Here is a 22,189-nt window from a genome sequence, read left to right on the forward strand (position 1 = left end):
GCTCCTCGGGGCCGGCTCTGCCCCAGATGTGGGTGCACAAACCTCCCTGCTCTTGTCCTGGCCCTGCTGGGATGCCCTGCTGGGATGCAGCTCTCCTGGAGCTGATGCTGTTAAGCCTTTGCTCCCTGGAGCCTTGGGCTCACATGGTCTGAGCTTGGAGGTGTGTTGCAAACAGGAGAAGCTTCAAGGGGATGTTGCTGCTCATGGATGGGTTTGGGGAGGGGGCTTTGGTGCTCCACGGTTGGACAGATGATTTCCCCAGGCTGGTGCATGTTGCAGACTTGCTGTGTGCTCGTGGCAGCACCTGGCTCCACGGGGCTTAGCGGCACTTTGATAAGGAGTGGGTCCAGTGGGCCACTCCGCACACCCGTGCACAAAGCTGCCATAGGAGGATGGGACAGCTGGGGGTGATGGGGACTACCCGCAGGAACTGTGTCCGCCAGCCCTGTGCAAGCTCCCCCCCGAAACACCTGCATGCATGTATATTTTTGCAGGAGGTAGGAAGGTCTGGACCAGCGCCACATGTTTTCTACTCAACACTATGCTTAGGGCATCCTTTATTTTTCTGTTTGTTCTCTCTGCCTTCTCTGGCCTTTCCTCCGCTCCCCAGCTATGTGAGCACAAACCTGCTGCCACCCGGTGGGACCTGCCCGATGCTGGGCATACCCCTAGGCTGGGAGACTTCCCTGGGCTGCCTCCCTCCCTGCTGGCTTTGCCCTGCCCGGCTCCTGGCTGGCTCCTCGCAGGTGCGTTCACACAGCCATCCTCAGCACTGGTACCCAAAAGCAGCAAGGGGCTGGGGAGAACAGTGTCAAGATAAGGAAATTAAGCAGGAGAGGCTCTGTATGGAGCAAGGGGTGGGGTATTCTCCCCATCTGTCACTGGGGATGGATGTCTGCTGCCTTGTGATCAGATGGACGGTGCTCGAGCATCCTCCAGAGCGCTTGGGAAAGAGCAGGCGGAGCTGGTTTAGTGCTTTGCCGTGGGTCCGTGCTGTGATGGTCCAGCTGGGGGGCAAGACAAGGTGAGCCCTGGATTTCCCTCCATATTCAAAACGGAGCTCAAAACCTCACGGAAAAAAGCCCAGGGACAGTTCTTCCTGCAGCTCAGCCTTTCAGCACTGCACAGGGTGAGGGCCTTGTGGCTGCAGAGCACAGGCAAGCAGTGGCCATGCAGGGAGACCTTGCAGAAGGGACAGGTTGCGTTTCTCCTGGGAGGTGGCAGGGGCAAGGGAGAAGGCAGGGAGTCCTAACCCCTGCAGCCACACCAGCATCGCTCCCTCAGGACCCTGGAGATGGCTAGGAAGCTCTGCAGGGAGGGCAGTATGCAGAGGGGATGGGAGAAAAGTTGCTCAAGCCTCCTCTTGGTCAGTAGGGAGTGAGGGTCTCCTCTCTGCAGGGACCTTGAGGCAGTTTCCTTTGCAGGCCAGGTAGCCAGCGGGCTAGCACTGCTCACCCTGTGCTTTCAGCCTTCTGCACGGGCTGCTCCGTGCTCCCCTGTCTGCCTTCATCTTCCACTTACCCATCCAAGCATTGGCCCTTGGGTGCGGTACTTGAGAGTTAATCGTTAAAGTCTGCCTCGGGCAGTGGCTGGGCTTTGGGGGCTGGTGCTGGAGGCAGCAGGATCAGGCTTTCTTGCTCCCGTGGTCTCACACTGCCTCCGTAACCAGCAGCGATCCTGGCGAGAAGGGCTCAGCCACCATTCCCCGACTTGGGAGCAGCATCCAGCCCTGCCTCAGGGCAGGCAGCTCCGGCAGAGACCAACGTGGAGCAAGGTGGGCGGGGGGGCATGCTGGGGTCCAGGGCGTTTGCAGGCAGGTCCAGCCAGTGCAGCCACGAAAAGTCCTTTGTGTGTGGGCTGGATGTGGTGGCGTGCACCAAGCTTTGTGTTTGCACGTGCAAATGGACACGCATGTCATACATGCTTGGAGAGATGGGGAGGATGCCCACACCTTGCACGCCCGGGGCGAGGAAGAGGTCGTCTCTGCTCACAGCCTCCTCGGGGGGACGGAGGTGCGCACGTGACGGTCTCCGTGCCTTGCACGCTGTCTGCGTTGATCTCATGTGCTGAGATTCTCGCAGGCACCCAAAGGAGTCATCGAGCTGCGCGCTGATCACTGTGCGCTGCCAAAATCCTCTGGAATCTGCTCCCCTGCGTCGCCCCTTCCCAGGTCAGCATCAGGCTTCGCAGCAGCAGGTGCTGAAACCCGTCCCTCCTCGCGACCTGCCTCCCTTGCTTTTCCAGCACATTTTCTGGAGGTCAGTCGTCCCCTCCCTGCCGCTGGATTGCTTTCCTGTGCCTTCCCACCTGCTCTGTCCACCCAGCAGCTTTTTTGGAGCTGGAGAGCAGCTATGGGGGGGGGGGGGGGGGGAGGGTCTTGGGGGGGAACACGAGTCCGAAGAAGAAATCAATCCTATCCTGGCTGGGGCTGAAATCTTGGAAACACCATGCTCCGATCCAGCGGCTCTCGAAGAACCAGGGCTGAACATGGCACTAGCTATTTCTGGCCGCTGGCGGCTACTCCTGGCCCCGACCCCAAGGTCCGTCCTTTTTCCTCGCCTCCTTCCCCACGTGCTCGGGTGAGCTCGGTGCGGCACACACGCTCAGCGAGCTATAAATAATGGCAGCCATGGGCGGCCTCCGGGAAGGGCACTGAGGGGACAGCATCCCCGGCTCTGCGGGCCCCCGGGATCCCCTGCCCCAGCCCAGCCGAGGGCGAGGGGGGGCCCCCGTCCCCCCAGGGGCAGTGAGATGCTGCAGAGCCGTTTTTGTGCGTTTTCCATGGAGTTTTGTGTCCCAGAGCCCTGCTCTTCCCTGCAAGCAGCCGGTGGGGCTTTCAGGCTGAGTGATTGCTTGGGAATGGGTTTATTTTTTGAATATCCCTTGCCAGCAGCTCAAGCTGGACTTGCTGCCCTGCAAGGCGCCTGGGCTGGGATATCTTTTTTCCTCCAGTTCTCTTTTCCTCTGGGGAGGGTTGAGCAACCCAATGGATGTGGCAGAGGGAGCATCCAGGTGGAGGCAGGTCTGCTGGAGCCTGCATGCAGCCACAGCCTGAAGTTTCCCGAGCGCTTTTCTCCTCCTTGCTCATCCCGTTCCTTCTCCACTATCTCCCCACTATCTTTCCCCCTTTCTTGTGCTCTTGCCTTCCCCCTCCCTCAGTTCCTCCCTGTGCTTTTCATCCCTCCGTCTTTCGCTCCATCACTCCCCCGTGCTCCCACACCTTCCCCTCCCTACTCCCACTATTTTTGCCCTCCTCCTACCCCATCCCCTTTCTCTCCTTGATGTTCCCCCTGGCCCCTCTCTACAGCAGGGTACCATTTTGCTCTGCAAACATCAGCTGCCTTGTTTTTCTTGCGGTGCAGCAAATGTTTCCACAGTGCCGTGGAGGTCGACGGAGCCACCGAACAAAAGGACCTTTTCATTTTAGCAGCGGGATGGAGAGCGACTGCGCTGCTGGCCTGAGAGGTCGGCACTCAGGTGGCTCCCATGCCTACATCCAGGCACCTCGCCAGCGTGAGCACCGGCCCCCCATCCCTACCTGGAGGATGGAGGGGGAAGCCCGGTGGTCTCAGAGTCGCTCTGGGTTTATTTGGAAACACCCGGCTTGTTTTCGTTTGTTCCCCCCTCCTGCTTCTCCTGCTGCAAAACCGGTGTAATTGGAGCAGGAAATTAAACATTTGAAGCGTTAACGTGATAATCTGCTGGTTTAGGCTTTGCGGGGGGCAGGGAGCTGGGAGCTGAGCACGCTGCTGCTGCCAGGCATGCCGGGAGGGAGAGGGGACCTGGTGCTGGCAGGGTCTCCGCAGCACGTCCCACCCTCTTGCCCCAACTGGGGAAATCGCAGGGAGGGCTCTCCTTCAGCTCGCTCTGGCCTCAGGTGGTCTTTAGGCTCTTGGTTGGGATGGTTGTGTTTTTCCTTTGGTCCTGAGAGCCGTGCCTCGTTGCCCATGCTGGTGGGACCAGGACCAGTGCTGGTGTATGGCTGTACCCATCACCTGTGATGAGTGTCTCAGTGCTTTGCTGATGCTGGTGGTGGATGAACCAGCCAGGGACCTGAGCATGTCCCATGTCACCAAGGCCACAGTCTGGGAGTGTTGAGGCTGGAGAAGAGAAAACCGCAAAAAGCTGTAAACTTTCAGAGATGCAAAAAGCTCCCTGGGAAACCAGCCCATGTGTCCCTGGGGCAATAAACCCTGTCTGTAAAACACAGTGAGGGCAGTGGAGGCTGGGTGTCAGGAGAGCTGATTCTCATGGCAAGGGTGGGTGGATGTCCAAACTGACTGCCAGGCAAATAGGTTGGGGTCTGTGTCTCTCGAGGCGTTGAAGAGCCAAGCAGACCCCCGTCAGGATGGCTGTGCCAGGAGAGTCCCAGGTGTGGGGGAGGGTGTGTTGCTCTGGGTGGGTTTGGGCACCGGGCAGGCGATGGAGAACTGGTGTCCCAATGCCTTCCCTAAGCTCCTCAGTGGTCTATAAAGATGGCTGGCATGAGCATATTATGTTTTTTTAATTCCTTTTTTATGTCAGGCTTGGATTGTCTAATAGACGCTTGCATTGTAATTTTTTACTTTAATAGGAATCATTTGTAGAGAGATCTGCTGAGCTGAGCATCCCGGCTGGAGCTTTTGCATTATCAAGAGTTGCTGTCTTTGCAGATGGATGAGTTTCAAGGATTTCTAAATACACAGGCCTATCTGTCTAAACAAAAGTTCAAATGCTGTGCAGTTCACTGGTTCGGAGCAAATGTCAAAGAGGCAGGACTGGGCTCTGGTGCTAAACAAACCTCTGTCCCGTTTTCTTTTGTGCTTTCCACAAAATCCTGCATGGATTTGGTGTGATCAGCCCGTTTCTGTTTATGGGGTGAAAAACCAGCATGGAGGAGAGCTGCAGGGTTTTTTGCTCTGCTTGGGGTTACTAGGGTGTTGGAGGGAAGAATAGTGCTATAATTGCTATAAACCCTTTCCCTTTCCAGAAAGCCTTTCAGAGAGGAGACTCAACCTTTCCTGAGGAGCATCAGTCTCCATTGGCCTGAGGCGTTGGCAGAGTTGATGCCATTTCCCAAGCATCTTGGATGAAGGTGAAGGTTGTCCAACGTGTCCCCTTCTCCTGGAGCAGGACCAGACATTCTCTCCATCACACCCAAGGATGCTTGTCTCACTTTTTCCTCAATAATACCCCAAACTGGGGCCCAGGAGCCACTGGCTGCAGAAGTGGGGTGAGCTCCCGGTGTGTCTCACAGGTTTTAACATGCTGCACCCTCTCTGAAAAAAAAAATGCAGTTTGCATACAGGGATGTTGCCAGGAGATGCCTTGGGGTAGTGTTTAACTCCTGGCCTGACCCGATGCCTTTCTCCTTTTGCTGGAGCTCCGAGGGCAGGGAAAGGGGACTGTGCTTTTCCCAGTGATGTCTGGGATAAAAATGCCCCGAGTGATATTTGTAGCTGAACGGTGAGATGATATCTTGGCAGGGGCTCGTATGCACAGCTCTCCATGTCGGCATGGACATATTTGAAGCCTCCAAGGCTAGATACCGTCTCCAAATACTTTTTGGTGCCGATGGGCATGGCTAGGTGCATCCTCCGCTGCTTCTCTGCCTGGTCCAGGTCGCTGACAAGCCGGCAGAGGGAGAGGGTCCTCTCCGAGTATCAACCCCACACGGAAAGGCTTTGTGGGATGGAGATAGCAGCCTGGCGTGGGAGACGGGAGACCTTTTTCCCTGACACCTGCATATGGTGCGACTTCGGCACGGCCTCTCGCGTCCGGTGTTTTTTGTGTGTTTTCCGAGGCGTTTTGTGTTCACTCCTTGGCCGGTGCTGGGAGGACTGGATTGGAAAGGAAAGGGATTTTCATACTTCATCTTTTTCTCGCCGGGGCCTGAAATGTGAGTGCCTCCGAGGCGTTGCCGAATGAGGTGGTAATGTGTTCATCAGCTGGGAAATCACCGGACCTCAGAAAAATGGGGAGGGGAGAGATGGAGAGATGTGCGAGGATTTGTGTCCGCCCGTCTGCCCTTGGGCAACCGTGGTTTTAGGATGCAGCTGGTGGATGTGGGAGCATGGTGTTGAGGAGCATCCCAATGGTGTCAGGAAAGGTGGGGTCTCTGCCTCAGTTTCCCCACCCTGAGCAGCAGCTGCCCTGGAGAGCCATATGTGATGTGCTGAAAGCGGTGCTCCTCATCAAGGGTTGAGGGAGACATGCGGAGAGAGAGAACCCAAGTCAATAAATAACTAAAATACTGCTAAGAGGTGCAGGGGAGAGCCTGCCTGCTTCAGGACATGGGTTGACCCTTGGCTCTGCCCAGCTGGGAGCAACCTCCTGTGGGGAACAGGTCGAATTTTCCTGGCTGGATGTGGGTTTTGTCCATAAGACCTGATGCTGGCTGTGGTGGTATTTCCCTCGACCTTGGTGCTCTTTTCCCCGACACGACCCTTCATTCCCCCACCACCCGCCAGTGCCACCATGCACCTATGAGTCTTCTTAGAAATCAAAGCATTTAATTTGTGCTATTAACTCTCCCTGGTCGTGGGTCTGCGGGATGCTCAGAGGCAGCACAGCCCAGGAGCTGGCTGTGCACCGGGCAGTACGTGTGCGTAAATAAAGCAGCTTCAAGTCTCCTTTTCGGTTTTGTGGACTCTTCTTCTGCCCTTGCTGTATTCAAGGAGCATTTACCAGCTGTCTTTCGTTGCTCCCTGCACCTCCTTCCTCTTCCTGTTTATCCGCCTCCTTTGTAAATTAAAGTCTCAGACTTTTAAATCTCTCACTCCACTCTTTCTCTACATCTCATCGCTTTTATTGCCCGTCTCTGAACAAAAACCGTTTTCCTCTCTTTTCTTACACAGGATATCCAGGATTGATCGGAGCATTCCAGGTCAGGGCATACCGTTGATTTACACCGTCATGTATTTTATAATCCCGGGTCTTTATATATCACCTAACATTTTGTTTGCCATTTTAGCCGTGGCCTCAGAATGAAGGCTGACATCACTTTGCTGGCTGTTTTCAGCTAATTTAGACTGCAGCAATGTGTGTGATTAGTTCAAAATCTCCCTTGCAGCGTGGGTTGCCTTGCATTTATCACCATGCTGGGCTTCCTCACTGCCCGGCACTGCTGTTCATTTTGAAGGTCTCCCCTATCCATCATATTCTTGATTAGCCTAAATAATATTGTCATCTGCCAGTTTTTCCTCCTTGTTGCTCGGCCCTCTTCAAAGCATTAATAAACAGACTATAGCGTGCTAAGCCTCCTCCAAAACACCGAGGCACAGAGAGCTGGCAATGCCGCGCTTGGTCAGAGCTGCTTTGGCTGCTTAATAAATTCAGGGTCTGAGACATGAAGAAGGTAATAGCGAAAGGAAGCAGAGAAAATACGGTTGGTTTTATTACAAATAAAAGTGTTTCTATTTTTCAACATGCCTATGACTCTGCCCCATTCACTTTATGAATGGTGAATACCGGTCTGCGTAACCAAATATGCTCTGAGTGTTAATACATTGAAACCATACCATTGTGCATTTAAATGGCAAGGGCCTTTTTAGGGAAATACTTAGGACTTTGTTTTCATGGGAATAGCATAGTTTAATATGAAAAAAGTGTAGAGTATTATTGATGTGCGATACGGTAAAATTATGTATGTGGACATATGCTTACAGTTAGATCAATAGATGTTATTAATGTGTAAAGATATCATTTTTATGTTTCTTTTTTCCAAAGGGTTTTGTGGTCAGCTTATATTTTGAGCTTATTGATGAAAGAATAGTATTTATTTTGAAAAGTCAATGATTCAAATCAGGGCAATTTTTTTAATGGGCTGTAACTTTTAAGCAGCATAATAAATTTTCTTTGTCATTTACAGAAGTATTTCCCTTTGCGTTCGAGATGAATGTGGCAGTCTTCAGGTCAATGGCTCTGGTTTTCCCTAAGGGAAATTCTGGAGCTGGCCTCTTCATGGTGGAAACAGCTTGCAGCTAAAATGCCTTTAAAATTTGCATTATTTGGGAAAGGAAGCAAGGGAAGAGCAATTACAGCCATGTTCACAATTTTCCTACGTATTGCACAAATTTAAATAAATATAATTCTTAAAGAGCATAGGAAACCCGGCAGAAATAGCATGTCTGTCCTCTGGTTTGTAGCCTCACGGCTTCTTGCAAGCAGCTGCTGCTCTGCAGCTGCCTCAGCGTCAGCAGACCTGTGTTTCTTGAAAGTCCCTTACCTTCAGCCATCAGGGTGGTTTTTTGCTCATACAAAGTCCTGCCCTGGCAGTGACTTCTGCTGGGTTTTGCTGTGTGAAAGCACCGTGAGAGCTGTGTCTTGTGTTTGCTTTAACCAACTGGCTGATGGTTGTATTGGGCAGCCTGCAATTGCTGTGCTGGGTGGAGGAGCAGCCAGTTGCTCCCTCTTCACTTCCCTGGGTTTTTTTGTTTGTTTTGCCTTTAACTTCACTATAGAGAGGTTGGGAAGTGCACTGCTGCTTGCCTGCTCCCGAAAAACTCTGCACAACCTGCTTTGAGACGCTGGCTGGGAAATGGGAGAAGAGCACCCACCTTTGGGTGGGTGCCCCATGCCCCCTTCACCAGCTCCAGCTTTCCTCTTGGCTCAGGCAAGCCGTGCACTTCATAACCCTGAGCAAGAGCTGCTTGGAGATGAGAGAGGTGCTTGTTCGGTTTTATTTGTGTCTTTGCACCGGCGGGACCAAATTTCCGCTCTGACTCTGAATTCAGCTCATGTCCCCACTCTCCAGACTCCCACCTCACCCCGAAGCGGTCAGGAATATTTGTTCCTCCGAAACCTCAGTTTCCCCTTTTAGAGGATGGTGGTAGCTCTCTTCTGCTCTTATTTTGCTCAGTAAATAGGATGAAAACAGATGAGGTCATTGGTGTCTATACAGGCAGATTTGGCCTCCATTTTCTGTTTACTAGGACTGCATTAGTTATGAATAATGGCGCGTCAAACTACTCACTCCAAGCAATTTATTCATGGGATTTGGCCCTGCTTGCTGTCTGAGAGTTGCCTGCCAACAGGATCTGATTTTTAAAATACGCTTACAAACACGCAGCCGTTTGCCCGATCTGTTTGCAAACATATCTGGGCCTCTGGGTGCTGAGCAGATGCTCAGCCCGGTGTCGGGGCTCCAAAAATCACCTCCTGGGGTTTCAGTCCACGGATGGGCAGCGGCGATGTCCTCTTTGAAGCAATTAAAAGAGATGGAAGACAAGAAGTCATGGGAGGTTTTAAATAGTCTTCCTTCTCCTTTTGCCCCGGGGGACATCATTATGTGAAGCTGGAGGCACACACACAATCCCGAACCTTTGAGACAGGATTCCCTCCCCGACCCAGGAGAGACGGCAAGAATTTCTAGCTCATTTCTCGCCGTCTGGCAAATTTTATGTCTAATTTTTTGCTCTGTCACGTCCCCACAGAATAACCATTGATTTATATAGCGGCTGAGTCCAAAACAAATGCTTTCGCTGGATACCTGTATTCTCTCCAAGAAAGGGTCCTGCTCCCCAAACTTGGATAAAAAGGCCAAAACCAGAAAGAAACCCCCAGTTGCTGTGATGTTGGTGGAGAAGAGAACACAACAGCCCATGTGTGATGGGAGGCAACCATGGGTCAGCTCTGCTTGCCCGCTGCTGGTACGATGTGCACCATGCACTGCTGTTTTCCAGGGTATTGCTTGTTTGATTGATTGCTTAATTTGCGTGCTTGTGTGATAGCGACTGTCATGCGATGGCTCTTTCGTCGTGCTGGACTGAAGGATTTTATTCTTGGGAGGCAGTTGAGGCTCCGAGATGCTTCCCGAGAATGCCTGGGCTGATGTTCCCATGGGCCATATTTGGAAATCCCAACCGTTTCTGCTTGGCCAAAAGCACCGGTTGATTTTAAGGGATGTTTTGTTTGTGTTACTGTGTGAGTTTCTGGCCCCTGATGGTCTTGAAGGAAAAAAGAAAATACATTTGTGCTAATTAAACAGTCAGGGATTTGCTTCTCTTCACCACAGGTTTGTTTTTTAGGCTTCTGTCAGGCTTATTGCGCACAGATTTACACAACCCTCGTTAACATGGGTGGTGGATGTCACACAAAGTTGGGCAGATTTTTCCTCTCAAGGTTGGTGGGATGTAGAATGAAGATGAGGGATGTATTCCCAACACCTGGCTCCATTGCCTGAAGTTCCAGATCCCCTCCATCACCTGTCCAGAAAGGAGGCTCCTCAATTTATTAGGGGGTGATTTATGCCAGGAGCCTGTCCTAGGTCCCTTGAGTTGCTGCCTCTCTCCCTGGCTATGGAGGGAGTTTGGGAGAACCGCATCCCAGCCAAGACACTGGGAAGGATGCACGCCCTCCACTAGGTACCGCGCCACAACTGGAAGTCTTATTGGTTTTTGGTGTTTTCTAGCCTTTTGGGCAGGGAGAAGCAGACCAGGCAAGGTTGAACTTTCTTTCCCCTTCATGCCCACGGTGCAGTCTTAGAGCATTCGCCCTCCCCACCTGGGAAGGCTGTAAATCTAAAGCCCAGTCTCCCTTCCCTCCTCCTTGAAGTTTATTTTCATAGAATCATAGAATCATCGGATGGTTTGGGTTGGGAGGGACCTTTGAAGGCGGCCTAGTCCAAGGCGCCCCGGCAGTGAGCAGGGACATCTTCAAGGAGATGGGGTTGCTCAGAGCCCCGTCCAGCCTGCCCTTGAACGTTTCCGGGGATGGGGCGCCTACCAGCTCTCTGGGCAACCTGTTGCGGTGTTTCACCACCCTCGTGGTAAACAATGCCTTCCCTGTATCGAGTCTGAATCTGCCCTCTTTTAGTTTAAAACCACTAGGCCTCGTCCTGTCGCTACAGGCCCTATTAAGAAGTCTGTCCCCGTCTTTGTTCTCAGCCCCCTCTAAGTATTGAGAGGCCGCAAGAAGGTCTCCCCGCAGCCTTCTCTTCTGCAGGCTGAGCAACGCCGACTCTCTCAGCCTTTCCTTATAGGAGAGGCGTTCCAGCTCTCTGATCATGTTTGTGCCCTCCTCTGGACCCGCTCTAACAGGTCTGTGTCTTACCTGTGCTGGGGACTCCAGAGCTGGACACGGTCCTCCAGATGGGGTAATTTTGAGTGATTTGTCCATAAAAGCCATAAATTCTGGAGCCGCTGGCAAACTTGGGAATCCCCCTTCATCCCAAGGAAATGAAGTGGTCCCTGGAAAGCCACCGATGGGCTGGTGTTTGGCAGATAACCTCTCCGTAAAGCCTGCTGCCAGGGGAGCGGGCTGGATGCCACAGCAGAAGCCCTGCGCAAGCTATCGCTGCGCTGGGGGCTCATCCTGTCCATCCCAGGCTCCCTTCCCACCGAAACCCAGCAGCTTTGCTGAAGGGTGGCTTCAACTTCCAACAGCGATCACCACGCACCAAGCGTGGACAGAGAGGTCAAGGGGAGCCCAGCCTTGCCCTGCTCCCGCCATGCCTCTGCGGTTTTGCTCCATTAATCTTCCTAGGTTTCATTTTTGGCTGTAGGGAAACATGAGAGGGGTTTTGGAGGGAGGAAGATTACTATCCAGAACCCTCCGGATTGTAATAGATGCCCTAGTGTTGCTCGAGGTGTGGGGGACTGCAGGAGCAGAGCTCCTGCTCCCCCCAGTTTGGTGCAAAGGGCTAAATCCTGCAGCCCATGCCAGGGCGAGCGCCCGCTGCTTGCTCCGGCGAGGTCTCTGGTTTCGACCACAAATTTCCCTCCTTCATCCAAGAGATTTGCCCTGAAACGTCTCCCTTCCAGGGTATCTGCAGGATTTTTTTTCTCCCCCTCCTGTGCAAAATCACGCAGTCAACAAAATCTCTTCCAGCGCTAATCCTCGGCTATGCAGGAGGACTCCTCCGGCCCCGCAGTAGTAGGGGAGAGACAGATGTTCAGCAGATAATTAGTGCAGTTGTGCAGCGCCTTCCTGCTCGAAGCCTGGATGCCAGAGCCCCCGCGTAAGTCGCTGCGTGTCTGCCTGCATCGCTTCATGCTGCGAGACCTCTTTGGAAAACTAGAGCCGACAGGACTTGCTGCTTTAGGAGACACCGTGCTCCCCGGAAAAGTCTGCTCTTGCCCTGGTTCCCGGAGCTGTTTCTGCTCCGTTATTCATTTAAGCACTGCTGAGCCTCTCTGAAGCCTTTTTCCTACGGGTTATCCCCCAGAAAGGGCTTTTTTCTTTCTTTCTGGAGATTTTCCAAAGTTAAGGGTTAAGTTTTGGGACAGAACGAGCTCTTTCCCAATGAGGATAGCAGCACTGAATGCAAAGGGAAGTGACTATTTCGGCACAGGGCAGGGAAACACTAACAGTTTCTAGAGGTTTAATTTCCTAATGACATTTCCAAGCAGTTTTTGGAAGCAGCCAGAAATGGTATAGGGTAATTTTGGTTGAAAACCAGGAGAAAACAAGTCCTGGCTCCCATTAGACAAAAGACACGACGCTGGGTTGCAAATCCTTTGGAAAAAACAGGCTGCTGCTGAGCAGGTGGCTTGCTTTCACATTTTTCCATGGTGGTCCTGAGGTTCATCGTCAGCTTAATTGTTTCCTAGTAATTGGATAGCGGGGGCGTGATGGCATCTTTTAAAAACCCAGGTCATCCATGGGGTGCAGCTGGGCGGTGCGACGCCAGCCCGTGCTCCCAGCAGGACTCCTTGGCTTGCCCCTACGCCAACACCTAAGGATATTAGGTGTAAGGATATTAGGATATTAGGTGTAAGGAGAAGCTGGCAGCTGCAGTGGTCGCAGGTGCCCACCCTGTTAGAAGCATTGGACCCTCCTACAAAGCCTGAGAGGTTTGCGTGGCTCATTTCCCCCTGGCTGGCAGTGAGTTGAGATGGGGAAAGCTATTCGGGTTTCCCAGGGCAGCAGCATCACCCCCTGAGGATGGGCACCCACATCCCGCCTGGGGTCAAGAGGACTTGCCCAAATTGCCCCCATGGCATTCCCCAGCTGCATCTCCCTCCTGGACTCCCTTTGGTTTCAGGAACTGGTTCACGGAGCTCCTGCTCCCTGATTCTGGCCCTCCGCTATCCACTCGCCAGGGAGGAAAGGCGGGGCTGTGCCCGTGGAAGCATGTGGAGGGGCTGATGAGAACTGGCAGCTCATTGCACCCGTGTGAAGGCAGCCTGGCGTGGGGAGACCTACATCAGGGCATGCTCTTTTAACGTGCTCACTGGCAAATTTAGTGTCGTCATTTAAAACTCTGTTATTTATTCAGGCGCAGAAGCACTGCTTGCTTTCCGTGTGCATGTGGGATGGGGTGACCTGAGAGGCGGCCGGCCACTCTCGGCCCCAGCGGTTGGAGGAGTTTGCAGGTCGGTGAGTGGGATAGTAACAGGAGAGACCGAAAATGGAGCCAAACCGCTTATCCTTCCTCTGTCCTCCTTTGGGCAGCCTTGTAGCTTGCTCAATATTCACTCTGCAGCATGAACTGACTGTACACAGCACCTAGTGCTGTGAGATTAGCCTTTTGGGGTTTTTCTTTGTTTAAAATAAAACCTTTCAACAAAAAAAGAGTAACTTTTGATGCATATCATTCTTCCCCTCTTGCATATGTTCATTTTTGATTCAAACACACTGTCGAAACCTTTCTTCCCTCGCAGAGCAAAATCCCCTGGAAAAGAGCAGAGCCTGCTTGTGTGCATTTATTTTTACCAGATCTTGAAATAATTTGTGACTTAAAAGGAGAGAGGGGGAAAAAAAAGCCTGTTCCTGATTGAGGCTGCTGAGCATTACTGTGGCAGAACCAAAAATAATAAGGTAACGAGCAGCTCTAACCTTAGCTTAATTAACACATCGTTAAGATCAAGTGCACAGAGAGGTAGCAGCTCTGTGCCGCTGTGCCTGGCGCGCTGCTCTGACGGCTGAACGGGGAGGCTTGGCGACCCAAGAAATGCATTGCAATTTATTTCTTATTTAAGTGTTTGTTCTCTAGCCCCGGTGAACAACCTAAGTAATTTCTCCAGGGGAGACCTGCGACACACTCATAACAATTTTCAGGTATGAGTGGGAAGAAATGAGCAATGTGAGAAAGGGCGGTGGGTGATGGGGGAAAGTTTGCTCAGAAGGATGCCTGGTGCGAGCAGGTCCAGAGCTGGATCCTCGGCTGCTGAGAGCAGTCAGGAAAATGGGAGATGACTGAAAGCTTTTAGTGCCAGAGCTATTTCTTGACGTCCGAGGCAGATCGCTTTCTGATCTCATCTCCCCTTGCACTGAGCTTGGAACCAGAAGGAGAGGTAAATGGGTCAAGATTCCCAGGGGGGCGGTGAGAAGGGCCAAAAAGCAGGCGTCCACGGGGAGAAAACAGTCGATTTGGCAGGTCTGGAGTTCATTGAGAAGTTATTGCTTTGGAAGGCACAGGAATATCTGTTGGGAGTCATAGAAGAGTTATTGGTGTTGGAAGTTATGATGTAGAATTATGGTGGAGGATATAGAGACCCTTATAGAAGCTCAGCAAACCTGTGAATCCATCTATCTAAGCACCCTCAATTCCCACTGAAATCCTCTTGGAACAATAATAATCATTTAACAAAGGAAATGGTTTTTGACCCAGACAACTAAATGCATTTCCGCTTAGTGCTTCCCAGCCCTCGCCTGATGCTCAGCCGTGTGTTGAGGTTGCCTGTTATTTTCCCAGACATCAAAGGCTCTGAAGGAAAAAAATGCAACTTGGGAAAAATTGATTGTTTGCCATGAAAATCTCCCCTGAAAAGAGCAATCTGAAGAACAATTAGCCAGAGGCATGTGAGCAGATTGCAAAGCAAAAATACAATGTTGAGGCACGGGCGAGGATTCTCCCAGGAGAGGTAGTGCAATGCCCTGCTGGTACAGGAGCAGTTAAGGAGGATTTGGGCATTGCAGAGACCTTAATTGTTTCCTTTCATCAGGTTTCGTTACAGCGGGTATCGGAGGGAGATCTGCTCCCAGGTGAGTGCTGGCAGGAGGGAATGGATGAAACCTGGAGCTTTGCTCTGCTTCTGGCATGCCAGGTCCTGTCTAACATAACAAAAGCCCCAAGAGCATCCTGCCCTGGATGGAGGGACTGATCCGGTGTTGCCCTCTCCTTCAGCTGGGGAGTTGGGGCTCTAAAACACTGCTGTTCCTATAACTAAAGGGGATTGTACCCATCTGCCACTGCTCCTGGAGATCTCTAGCCCGGACACCTGCGTGGATGATCTATCGTGCTACGAAGCCCTGGTGGGGTGATGAATGTTTAAAGCTAAATGATAATTTTGGGTCGTGAAAGCTGACTTTCCACCTGCAAGCCGCAACACTGCGCCTTTGACGATGGAGAAGGATGGGGAAATAAATCCAGCCTCGTACGGTTGCATCTGCAAAACACATCACGAGCAGCTGAGAAGGACCCAAGTCCCCTTGCAATGCCAATGCCATGGGGCCACGCGCAAGTACTGAGTTATTTTTGCCATCCCTGGCTTGTTCTTTTTTTTGTGTGTGTATTTTGTACCCAAAAGAATGATTGTGCTGAGAAGGGATCAATAGCTCAGCCAAGCGTCCAAGTTATTAACTCACAAACAAACAGCGTCGGGGCTGATGGGAGGAGGAAGAATGTCAATTTTCTGTGCAAATGTTATTGCGGGGAGCCTTCAAGGAGTGTTTTATTTAGCAAATCAGGGCTATCAGAGACAGCTATTCCCTTGCTGGGTGAAAGGGGAGAATTGGGGAATCGAATTATGTATCTGGTAAAGTGTCTTGGGGGTAGACCTTCAGGCTGAGGGTCAATCTGAAGGGCCCAGATGGAGTGGGATGTCATGTGTGAGAAGGATTCCTCTGTTACCCTATCCATCTGCCCATCTAGCTTTGCTCCCACCAGTGGAAAAGGCTCTCTGCCGAGTCCCCTCACTCCTCTCCCCTCGTTGTTTTTGGGATGTTTGCCTTCACAGCCAAAGGACATGGACCTGCCCTGATTTTTTCCATAAGGAAAAATAAGGGGCTGGCCTGTTGAAGCCATCCTCCCTTGGAGATGGGTCATAAAATATTGGGAGTCACCTGCTCAGCCACGCTTATCACCCTTAGGGCTACCAGCGAAGGGCTGTGCCCGCTGCATCCCAGCAGGTTTTCAAATCCTCATCCTTCTCTTGCACAGTATGGCATGCCAGGACTTTACATTGCCTCGGATTGTTTCAATCTCGCTGCCTTGTGCCCGTAATGAAGAGTGGCAGAGGGCTGGAGGGCCGGGCTGGCAGCTGGGGCTGTCCCAGTTCTTAGTAGATCCAGCCATGCATTAAAATCTTTGAAATCCTAGCCCTTTTTGCCTGTTATTTCCAGCATCGGCAGTGACTCAATATGTAAAAAATATTACCAAGGTTGGAGCTTATGCTTTGAAACCTCAGCTGCCTCAGAGGAGGTGGTTTTGCAACACATAAAATGCAGTTGGTATCTTGCCACATCCCAAACTTGCAATGTACCGTGCAATGCACTCTGTTGCCCAACGTTTACGAAGTAGATGGAGAAAATCTCTATTTCATTCCCCTCCGCTCAGGTTTGTCCTGCTGCTAAACTCTGCAACAAAACCCAATGGATTGGGTTATTTTAATGTTGTGGTGTAGACCTCTCTTATTGAAGTTTTTGCAGCCTGTGTGCTTAAGCTTTATCCCGCGAGTGTATTGCCATGACACCAAAGGGCACTGCAAGGGCAACGGCAGGGAAATCCCAGGGCTGCATGCTTGGGGTTGGTTGCAGGGTGCTCTGTGCAGCAGCATTGCCTGCCAAGCTTGCAAAACCTGGTGTTAGTGTCAGGGAGCGCGTGCCTGCAGCCACCAGTGCCATCCCCCCTGCCCCTTTCTGCATGGGAGGTTGGGTGCTGCTTTTGGGGGGTGTGATGCACGTCTCTGACCCGGCGTGGGCACAAGGGGAGGGAGGGCTCGTTGCAGTGATACCTGCCCACACAGCCCCCTTGCTCAGCACAGCCAAGCGCACCCTCCTCTTCTTTCCGCCGGTAAAACCTGATGGATGGCAGGTCCTCAGGAAAACGGAGCCTGACATTTCCAGGGAGCATGCAGCCACTTTGCCTTTACAAGCCTGTAAAAGCAGAGTGGAAAAGCACCCTTCTACTGCCATGCAGCCATCTGACATTTAAGAAAACAGTGTGCAATTAAGGCAAATATCTGCTGGGGTGCGTTAGCCCTGCACGGTCTAGGTCTTGTGATGCCTCCATTTCCATGATCCCATGTGGGTCTGTGGGAATATTGGGCAAACCCCTACCCACTGCTGGGCTGGGGTCTGGGTCTGGCTGCAGCGGTGCAGCACAGCCTGGGGGCTTCATTACCCCATGGAGCAGTCCCGAAGCAGCCAGCCTGTTTTGGGGATTCGAGGTTGTACAGTGCTGATGCTGTTTGAGTGAGTAAGGCAGAGGGGCCCAGCGCTCCTGGACCCAACCGTTGCTCCTCTGCTTGCTGAAGCACGTGTTCCAAGCTGGATTTTTAGGGCCTAATGTCCCAGCTGCTTGAAGCAATAGATGTCATGCTTTCCCCATGGCCAAGCCCGCTTGGCTGCACCATTGTTCCTTTATATACCCCTTACTCACATATCTGCGTGTCCCAGGCATTCTCCTGTGAGCATTGCAATGTCTTACCTGCTGATGAAAAGCCTTTTCCTCAGCTAAAAGGGGAAAAAATAGTGAAGGCTGACATTAGCTTCAGATCCAGCGAACTTCTCCCAGTGCCAGTTTGCAGTACAGCATCATGCTGGGCTCCTGTGAGGAAGTGTCTGAGGCGGGTGATGCCTTGCTGAGCAGCACCTGTGTCCCCGAAAAGGGATTGTCTGCAGTTTTGTGTCACATTTCTCTCCCCAAAAACCTTCCCTTTTCAAACACAAGCTGGTAGCAACTTGCTGCCACACATATCGTGCCCTGGCTCATGTGCCAGAAGAGTTCTGGTGGGTTTTTCAGGGCAGAAGAAGGTATGTCTAGCAGGCAATCCAGCAACAATTTTGCCCTTGGATGAGACAAGAAAATCTGGCCATAAAGCCCAACATTTTATTCCACATGCAGCAATTCCTTTTTAAAAAAAAAAAAAAAAAGAACAAGCCCTTCATATTTTTGCAGAGCTCTGGTCCCAATCAAATAGCTGGACTGGGAGAAGCATTAGAAAATGGGGGAACAATCTCATGTTAGTCCATTGGGAAAGTTAATAGACCTTTTCCATCCCAAGTTTGTAGGATTCTGGGCTTTTCGCAATAGCTGCTCCACTTAAACCGCAGCTCTGTGCATTGCCTCGCTTAAACTGATGGCTCCTTCCCCTGCAGCGGCCCCACTTGTCTCATTAAAGCTCCCACCTTTCCGCTGCTCAACTGAAAATCAACAAAGGGAAATTTAGGCTGGATATCAGGAACAATTTCCTCAAGTTGACTGTGAAAGTGCCCCCAGGGAGGAGCAGCGGAGGCTTCGTTGCTTGCAGCATTTAATGGGTTTCCCATCTCAGCGTGGGAGGGAGGGCAACCCGGGCTCAGAGCCGGTGCCAGGCATCCCTGCACCGGACGGTGCCGGGCATCCCCGGCTGCGGGCGATGGTCTTGCTCATTTTTTGGTTATTTCCCTAGGGAGGAGCAGAGTGGCTGTTGCTGCTTATCCTTCCTTACTGCCCTCGCCACGATGCTGCTGAGCTGGAGCCTGGGAGCGTGTTGGTGCGGTGGGTTTCCCTCTTAATAAACCGTGAGATAACTTCCTGCCTGGGAGAGCGACCTGGGCATGTTTGGCTTGAAACAGCATGTGCTCTCTGGCTGTCCAAAAACTGATTTCAGGTGAGAATAACTCCACACGTGCGCTGGAAAAAGCAGATGCCTTCTTTCAATGGCTCGCGTCCTTTTTTCATCTCATCGTCGGCCCTGCGTTTGCTGGAGGTTTTGCTCTCCAGTTTTGCTGTCCCAGGTCGGCTTGGCCTGGCTCTTCCCCACATCGGGGTGAGCCTGCGGCTGTACCACTGAGTATTGCTGATCCAGTATTTATTGCAGGTCTGGGAAAGTGTTTTTCCAGATGGAGTGTGGGGTCCTGCTCCGTGCCCCAGCATGGCAAGTGCGTTGAGCGTGGTGTCTGGTGGACCCTGGCACCACACTGCACCTTCTCTATAGTCCCTAAAGGACAAACACCAGAGAGGCTCCCAAAATATTCTCTCTGAGGAGGCTGGTTGTGGCATGTCACTGGGTTGGACCTTTAATTTCAAACTGGGCTTTTAAGCTAATTGTTTCAATTGGAAATGCAATGTCTCGTGTTGATTCCCCTGATCCAAACGAAGGGGACAGGAGGGATGGAGAAGCTGCCACTTTGCTGAGGTCAATTTGAATGGAGGGAACCGTGCTCCCCTGGAGGAAACACTTGCTGCAGGCTTATCGTGAATGATGCTTTGGGGTGGAGGAGCCAGGGGAAGGAGCGAGCGTAGGCAGGGCGCGCCCGTCGTTCCCGGCTGGCAATGCAGGCAGGAAGGGCTCGCAGATGGGCAGCTGTGAATTAAGGTGAAGCAAACATCCCACGGAGCCAGGCTGAGAGGGCAGCCTGCAACCCAGGCAGCATGAGAGATGGGGAGGAGAGGCAGCAGGAAGAAATGAAGCCCTAAGGGGAATAAACTGTCACCCAGGCTCCTGCAGCATGTTGGGGGGCTCCTTGGAGACCAGCGGTGTTGAGGAACAGGATAGGTAAGCATCTCATAAGGATATTTGATCTCACCTTGGGTGACTTTTAGCCCAGAAGCCTGGTATGCGGAAAGGGGCAAAGAAAGACCCCATAGTTTGGCATCCCATAAAAGTATAGTTGCTGTTGCAGGAACTTTGAAAGGAGAAGAAAACACTTTTGCAGTATGAGAGGAAGATGAGTGCTTTCGTGGTCCCTGTTCTTCATGGTATCGCGTGAGCATCTTATGGTTGCTCATGGGCTTTCCCCTTGCAGTGACCTTGTGAGGCCATAAATACAATGGGAGAGAAACCCTGGGGTTTCTAGGGACTATCATTTTGGGGTGTTGGCATGTAGAATCCCACAGTGATTTTTCTGGGTTGCACGTCCTTCCCTTCCCTCCACAGCTGGTGCTGAACGAACGCAGAGGAGGACGTTTAATCCTTTCCTTGAATAATTTCATAACCTAAGGCTAAAGGCTACAGATGAGCATGGCCTGTGGGGGACAGGGAACAATTGCAGGTCCTGGTCAGCGTGACAGGCGGTGGTGTCAGTGCAGCAGCGGCCAGGCTGTTTTAAAGCAGAACCCTCTCTAGATAGCTTTTAAAAATGTACGTGATATCTCACAAAAACATGGTCGGGGTGTGGATTCCAGCTGTGCACTTCAGAGATTTCCGATCTTTTGTTTCCCGTGCATGAACCCAACGCACTAATCTGCAATTTGGGGTCTGACTCTGCTCTTTGCTGCAGCCGGCGGAGCTGTGCCGGGAAGTGGGACGCCACGTGTGACCCGCAAGGGCTCGGCAGAGAGCAAGCCAGGAGCGGCGAGGGGGAAGGGGAGCAGGTTGGGTTTGATTTGTATGGCTCGGCTTGCAAAATGCTGTCCTGCTGTGCAGGACGCTGCTGGGAGATGGGAGACCCCATTGGATGCTCTTCCAGAGACCGGGGATCCTTGCAGTAAGCCACTGCCCCCATGGTGTGGTAGAAATGCAGCATCTGGGCTCTCCTGGGCTGCACCCGCATCCCAGCTCTGTAAGGAGGCATTGCTTGGAGCCTGACCCTTGGTGCAAAGACATGCCCTGATGCCTCAAGCTTTGGGCAGCCTCCCACGAGGGGAAAGCTGCCACCAGCATGGGTGCAAGCTAGCTCTGAGCAGGGACGGAGGTGGTGCAGAGCCGAGGGGTCCTATCTGCCCCATGCACCATGGTGGGTCAGCATGGTGGGGTTACCATCCTCCAGGCTTTTCCTCCACTAGCATCATTCTTAGCACCACTGAGATGGGCCCTGAGTGTCTGCACCCTCCTTGGCGTGGGGGCTGCTGGTAAAGTTGCCAAGGCATTGCTGGGGAAACCCACGGAGAGAGGATGGGTGAATGCATGCAGCCCACCGCAAGAGCCAACACTGGCAGCAGCTGGGTCAGGCAGTTCAAAGCCGTCTGGAGCCAGGGTGTATGAGCCGTGCAGGCAGCGGGGTGCAGAGGCTTGAAGGGTTTCTTTGAAAGAGGAAGCCAAGGCCATGTAATGCAAGCAGGGCTGCTGCTGTAGCATGCTGTGGGCTGGGAGCAATTCCCTTTGGGGAGCCCAGACCCAACCCTGCAGCTCTTCCCTGGGCTTTCTTAATTTCATCAGTGTCTTTAGCCAGATCAGGGTTTCCCTTGTGCTAGCTGTCACGAATGCACCTCTAGCGATGGAAGTGACATTTGTTTTCTGCAACAGCGACGCTTTGCCCTCCTAGAGCCAGCTGAATTCCCGCTAATCCTCCCCTCCCTCGTTTCACACATTTTTCCTTCGTTCTGCTCCTAGACCATGGTGCTTTGCTAAGCGTCGCAGTCAGCAGCAGGTAGTTTAAGCACACATCTGCTTGCAATCTGGGAGGAAGGAGAGAGGCAGTTTGTCTTTGTTAGAAGCCCAGCGGTCGTGGCTCTTTGCTTACCTGGTGGCATTAAGGCTTTTTTGTGGCTCTGCAGGGGCCAGTTGGGAACCAGGGGTCAGATAGGATGGGGTCAAGGTGCCCTGCTCTGGTCCCTCGCCCAGGGGTATCATTGGGGATGTTTGACCAGGACTGATGGGCTGCACAACCCAGCTGAGGGCTGGTACCTGCTGGGTTTGGCTGTCCCCATCTTCCCTCCCTTTTGGTCCCCTTCTTGTGGTCTGCTGGGCTGTCAGCCTTTCCCGGCGAAGGCTCACCATCCTGCTGGCCAATTGCAGCCGGGTGTGATAGACAGAGAAAGCCACTGGAGTCGGTGACCAGGTCCATGCCCTCGTTTCAGGAAAGCTCTGAGGTCTGGGTCCCCTCCCTATGGATGAGGCAGGGGACATAGGATGATCAGGAGGAGGCTGGAGCTATTGCTGGGGCCACAGGGGGATTAAATGGCACAAGCTGGTAGGAGACCAGGGCTTTTCTCCTTCCAGTGCTTCAGGGCAAACTTATTTCAGCAAATCCTCCATCCCCTGTTGCTATTCCCTCCGTTGGGTTTCCTTTTAATGCACTGAGCTGCTTGGTTTATTTTTGGCGCTGCCCACTCCCCACCGGCAGCACAGAGATGCCACGGCATCTGTGCATCGGAAAAGTTGAAGGTGGGTAAATTGGG

General features: G+C 52.4%; 1 protein-coding gene across 1 annotated transcript in view; it reads left to right on the forward strand.

The window, feature by feature from the left end:
• The window catches only part of CNTFR (ciliary neurotrophic factor receptor), a 191,961-nt gene that overhangs the window by 64,209 nt on the left and 105,563 nt on the right, over nt 1-22,189 (forward strand). The window lies entirely within an intron of this gene.

This window comes from Ciconia boyciana, chromosome 4, assembly GCF_034638445.1.
Source record: "Ciconia boyciana chromosome 4, ASM3463844v1, whole genome shotgun sequence".
Classification (NCBI taxonomy): domain Eukaryota; kingdom Metazoa; phylum Chordata; class Aves; order Ciconiiformes; family Ciconiidae; genus Ciconia; species Ciconia boyciana.